Genomic DNA, 6892 nt, shown 5'->3' on the forward strand with positions numbered 1-6892 from the left:
TGTAGGCCTGGTTAAACAATGCAGTAGAACTTACCAGTTAATGTGAACGCGTTTGTAATTGAGCGGTTTTTGTGGACCAGAAAGGAACATACACAAATGCTTGGACTAAATTAGAACGAGCTGTATTTCCTGTCCATGCATTAGTGCAAGTTGGTAAATTAGCTTGCATATTTTTGCGTTCATTCTTGCATTCATGCTATCATATAACTCTCGCGTCGCGATTTATCGTATAAACAGGCGTTATGAAACTGTAGGCTGAAATACTTTTGGATTGAGCCTAATTAATTCAACCGAAGTCCTTCATTGTTCGGGAGAACACCGAATTCATACACCTAGAAATATTCCGCGGCCCAAAAATGATACCCTGCGCGTTTTCCTGAAATATGCCCATTCTAAAGTGTTAAATCGATCTGAGCCTAGCGCTAGACTCCACCAAGTCTCAAGTAGCTCCCAGCCTAAAAAGTGTAGAAGCTTTGTAACGTTTCCTAATTCCTGATGAGTTCTTTTAACGATTTATATCAGACACGGCAAAATAGGATGCAAAAGAACTTTGCCACACACAAAACCACATAATCATAATATTATCATTAAAAAATACTTATTTTGCCAGAAAATATTTTTTTTTAACTCTCTTTCATTTTTTAAAGCAAGTGAAAAAAATCACCGTTACAGAATGACGATAGTAAATTACATTAGTAATAAGCCATAATTTTTTTTGCATACATGAAATTTTTATTCCAAAAACCTCTACATACCATAAAAAAGCACTATCCTGAATAGTTCGGAACTTTGTTCTCGGCTCCTGTACAGCACTTAACAATCATAAATGCAAAGTAAATCATCAGCGTAATACCACAACCCATACTATTCGTAAATATCATTTACATTTCAAATTGCAAAGAAAAATGAGCTTTTAGAGATAGCTTGTATGATGTGTGGCACATTGCGGAAAAATTAATTAATATTAGTTAACTCAGGCATTGCAATATTTCTTCTGAATTGAATGTGTTTCTTAACAACAAAACACGTGATGAGAAAATAAATTCATTGGAAATATTGCGATGTCTTATTTAAGTAATTATAGGGATAAGGTCAAATCGTTTTCATTGCCTTGATTTCGGTATAACTTTCGTTCGAGAAGAAACATAATTTCCACGAAATCATTCCCGATTGGTTTCCACGCTACACGGGGTTCTGCTAGCAAAGACGTAAACTTCCGGTTTTCGGGATGAGCGGTTGGAGGGGAAGATCAGAAAGCCCAACTTCTTAGGCCACATGAAGGGATCGCCGCCGGCATCTGGATGAAATGGATCCTGCCCTTTGGGTCACTAAAATATAAACATGACGATGATGTGTCTATTCCAGTGGACTGGGCTGAATTAAAAATAAAATACAGGAAAAAAAATCAACCGATATAAAACCATTCCTTGGGCTACAACATTGCTGAAAGGCTTGCCCGTTCCTATGACCAGCACTGGCAGGATTGATTCTAAATTACTCTCGGTAGGGCCACCCATGCCAGATAGGTCGAAGGGTTGGAGCCAGACGAAAGGTAGTCCACGTGATGGTGTCACGTATAAAACACTGTTGGAATGGAAGTGGGAAACCCTACCAACTATCTCTTCCCTGAAAACATGGAGTACAACCAAATGAGACTAGGAAACTAATCGAACGGGACCCCTCCGCAAAGGGCGGGTGTCGTTCACGGCAGCGAGGTCGGCAAGGTCCTTGGGGTCTTCAACATGCGAAATCCTTGCAGAAGCGTAGGCCTTACAGTGCATTGAAGAGGGAGTTTCATGAAGGAAGGGTAGTCTGCCAGAATGCTTCTTACGTATTCCATTGGAACCTACCTTATCGCTACCTTTAATAATAAAATCATTTTCCGTCAGCGCTAGCCGCAATCCATGAGATTATTTGTAGGTGTTTCCCTCATAGAGTTATTAAAGCCCTATTCAACTATAATTAATAGTAATTGAACTATATACTCTAAGGTTTCCCTATTGGCTATCTAATGGTGAACGTTTCGTCGCATACGGTCACGAAAATTACACCGAAAAATATTGAGCGCTGTTTGCAAAATGGGAGCATGGAGTAAACCTGAGAAACCTCATTATATCAATAAGTAGGCTTTTATCCTTTTAATGGCCTAAGAGACACCTATACAGTTTTCCCCAAAGCAAAAAGTCATGGGAGTAATAGAAAAGATTGATTCCCCATTGAGTTCACCAATTTTCCCCACCATAAAGGGAAAAGACCCAGATGTAATAACTTCTTTGACGCTGCAAATTAAGAGGGATTTCAACAGAAGTGTTCGTATGGTCAAAATTGTTCGATATACACTGGTCAGCAGAGGAAACCTTCGGCATAAGAGGTATATATACATATTAACAAATTGGTCTCGTCCATATTAAAGAATTCCAAGCCCATGACAATCTAGGAGTAATAGTGACCGACTTGCTAAACCTGTCTATGCATGTCAATATCCCATTAAGAGTAGAAATTCTACATGAGTGGGACACTTGAAAGAAAGACGCCTTGTTTTCAAATACAAATGGTAGAGATGAGCGTAACTTAGCGGCACTGGTGCTGTAAATTTTTATGAAAGGGCCCAAAATATATTTATCTTAACACGTTGCGTACGGATGGCGAGAATTCTCGTCATTTTTTTCCCGAACGTTCCGGACGGATGACGAAGATTCTCGTCATTTAGGCGCGTCAACCTAAACAATTTTAAAGCGTACAATACGTATTCGTTAGTACGTTTTCAGTTGTTGTTCGTTATTCATAATGAATAGATGCATCATAGCGTTTGATTGGGTAAAGTTATATTCTAAACATTAGCTTTTTAACCATGTTTAAACCAAAGGCATTACGCCCTAATAGGCACATATTTCCAAATCGGCGTTCCTAGGAATTTAAATACCCCGGTACGCAATGACTGAAGCCTTAGCATACGTTCACGCTCTAAAAAAACTAAGGTAATGGAATTCATCGCTAGTGAAATTTCTTTTTCTGAAACATGAGATTAGTAGGAACTACAAAAAATAATAATTTCGAATCCATTTTCTGAGGAAGGAAGACATGGTTTCATGTGGTTTGTACAAGTTTTTTGGTTAGCAATAACAAAATATCGTTGATACGATTAAAAAGGCTCCAATTTTCTAAATCAATAACATGCAGGTCCATATCTGACATCAATCTGTACCCAAAAAATTTAAAGTTATACCTAATTCTATTAGAAATTTCATCAGGAGCATACTTTCCTCTGGCAGTAAAGAATTAATTACGGAGTCAGCAGAAAATTCAAGAGAGGAAACATTCGAATTTTAGCTCTTCAGAGGAACGATGAACATTAAGTGCATCCACCAAGAAAGTAAATAGGACGCCCAAAGACGAGTTTTTCTTTCTTCTTTGATCTTAAGAAGAAAAGGCACATTAAATAGGCCACATCTTAGGACATGTTGGCCAGATAAAGACAATCGTCGAAGAAAAGGCCACGATTGAAATACGTTGATCGGGGATTAAAGGCGTGAGACAGAACTTCATGCTATACCTACGTGAAAAGATTAGCGAATGCGAATGGAAGAACTGAATAGGGTGGTTTCCTATTATTTTTTTATTATATAATATGGTATTTCCTGGAGTATAGGTCATTTATACAAAAAGTATATAGTTTTATAGTTTTAAAGTATATAGTTTTATAGTTTTTTATTTTGTATAAATGACCTATATTCCAGGATATACCATATCATATATTAAATAAGGTCAAGAAAAGAAAAAATATATTAATAATTATTTTTTATTGCCTAAATCGAAAGATTATTACTCCTGGAGTACGTATTTCACGCTTTTAGATTTGTAAATGACGATATCTATTTTTCGCGATTAAATGAAAATTGAAAATTTTCAAGCGCGCGAAAACGCGACGGCTAAATATGAATGCTGGGAAAACTCCGCGTGACGTCGTTCTGGTTCCCGCTCCCGCCGTGTGAGGTGACCTTGGGGCGAGGATATTTTGCGCCGCTGCGATGCTTGCTGCTAGCAGGTAGCAGAGTACCCTGCTATCAGATAGCGCTTGGCTTAAATGAGGATTATTATTAATACCTTATCAAACGAAGTAAACTTTACGACCTTAGGCATGTCTTAATAGGTGATTATTATGATATGTTTCCCTGAAGTCTGTGCCTCATGGATGCATTGGTAATCTCAGACGATGTAAAACTCCTTTCTACTCGTATAGAAACTAGGTCCCTGTGACCTCACGTGGAGTGGCATCGCATGGGCGCCAATTTGGCCTTTTTCAAATACAGTTAAAATTGACCATTGCCATTCGTCTGAACTGGTATTTCTAAAACCAAATAATTAGTATATTATGAATACACTAGTGGTGGGTAACGAATCGCAATCAATGCCTTTCGTTTTCTCTGATGAAGGAAACTACCCTATTGAGAGCTGCGCCCAACTAATCTTTGGGTTTTGGACCGCTGATTTTGATGAAAATGGACCTTCACGACAGATGCGAAAGAGCATTATGAAGCTCTTCGATGAAGGTGAAGAAATTGGGAAGGTAGCAGAATTTTTACAACTCCCTTACACAAAACAAAGGACGTAAACGTATATTCACAACGGGAGAAGACTATGTACTCAGGTTCCCACTTAATCCTCTGAATCAAATATCGGACTAAAAAAAATTAGATGAAATAAATATTCTTAAGCAAGGAGACATAATCGGGATAATGTGAGCAAGATGGTAATAATAATAATAGGGTGGTTTCCTATAATTTTTTTATTGCCTAAATCGAAAGATTATTTCTCCTGGAGTACGTATTTCACGCTTTTAGATTTTTAAATGACGATATCTATTTTTCGCTGTTAAATGAAAAGTGAAAAATTTCAAGCGCGCGAAAACGCGACGCGTAAGTAGGAATGATGGGAAAAAGTCCGTGCGACGCATTTCTGGTTCCCCCTCCCGCCTTGTGAGGTGACCTTGATCGAGGCTCTGAGCGCTGATAGGACGCAGGATGCTAGCGGGTAGCTGAGTACCTTGCTGGCTGGTAGCGCTTGGCTTAAAAAAGGTTTATTAATACCTTATCAAACGAAGAAAACTTTCCGACCTTAGCCAGTTTTAATAGGTGATTATTAAGACATGTTTCCCTGAGCTCTGTGCCTCATGCATGCATTGGTAACCTCAGACGATGTATAACTCCTATCCTCTCGTGTAGAAACTAGGTCCCTGTGACGTCACGTGGAGTGGAATCGCATGGGCGCCAATCTGGCCTTTTTCAAATGAGGATAAAATTTGACCCTTGCCATTCGTCTAAACCGGTATTTCAAAAACCAAATAATTTGTGTATTATGAATACACTAATGGTGGGTAACGAATCGCAATCAATGCCTTTCGTTTTCTTCGATGAAAGAAACTACCCTATTCGTTGCTTCGTATTGGTCGAGATTGGGACTATAAGTCCCATCTTCCATCTAAGCCCTCATCATGCATTTAATATTTGCAGAGGAATACATGGTCAACTAACTCTTGAAATAACATGAAGTCAAATTAGAGACATAGAAGTATACTTAAAAAACAGCAACAAAAATACTAAGTGAACAAAGTTAAATTTACAAAGATGTGATTAGACATGGGAAAACCCTAACATAATGACATTCATCCTTATTGGAAAAAAATCCGCTGAAGCGAAACTCCACACAGGAAGGGGGCGTGCAAAGCCTACCTAATGAAAGAGCTAATGTAGACATGGATATACATGTGCAAACATAAGAAAATACAGGAAATTTTCACGCAGTTGCTGGAAATAAAAAAATAATAAGTTGAAGTAGCAGGAGGTAAGGATTGAATCTTTCACACTGTTCCCATGATGTTATACATGTCTCGTTGTTGCTCATGGTGTGTAGTACACTTTTGAAGGAGGCGGGTGATGATGATTTACGCAGCGGTAAGTCAATGCTGTTGCAATCGCAGCATAGGCACAATTAATGATTTATTATTGAATCTTACCTACTGTCCGGCAGTGAAGTATAACGAGTTTTCCATTTCCCCTCTTATTCGATTCGTGTACTCTACTAACAATAAGTATTTGAACTTTGTTACCGAAGTGCGCTGGTATATTTGTTTGTAAAATTTGATACGAACAGCAAAGAGTACTTGCTGAGCTTTACTATGAATAATCAGCAGAGTTCATTTCAATAGGTTTTGAAATTGGACCATCACTGACAATAAGTTAAAGCCTTATTCAGCGCGAACCTTAATGCCATTTTTAAAATGTAAATTGGCACGGACTCGCATATGACTGAGCGTAGGGCATGCAAGGAATTCTGAAATCTACACTACATCGTACACACATTTTAAAGCGTGCACGTCATCACGGCTACAAGGTTTTACTTATTTCGAATGGGCCCAGTTCTCGATACGTGATACAGATTTATGTAATGCTCCGCGAAGTAATACGACGAAAAGACAAATGAACATACGACGAAGACGGGCAACCCATTCGATCACGACGGTCCCACAAAAGCGGTCGAATGATACGGATTCCTCATGCCTAGATGAGACTCTACGGACTAGAATAGGGAATTTGCACGTCCATGTAAACTTTTACAGAGCAGCATTAAAAAACATTCTTAATGAAACCACAGACGGTGGATTGCAGAAGGTTAACTATTACGAACAAGGGAAACAACTCATTTAAAGCGCTTCGGTCTCAGTCCTGGTAGCTTCAATGAATGTACTGAAACCTGCATTTGATTTATACATTACTAAAAGATTATTACAATACCGGCAGCAATGATTGACATAAAATTGCATAATAGATAATCAACATTTTCAGAAATTTCAGGCGAATATCAGTGAAAACAACAGGCGTAAATAAAAGCGTAT

The sequence above is a fragment of the Ischnura elegans genome, chromosome 5 (assembly GCF_921293095.1).
Source record: "Ischnura elegans chromosome 5, ioIscEleg1.1, whole genome shotgun sequence".
Lineage (NCBI taxonomy): Eukaryota > Metazoa > Arthropoda > Insecta > Odonata > Coenagrionidae > Ischnura > Ischnura elegans.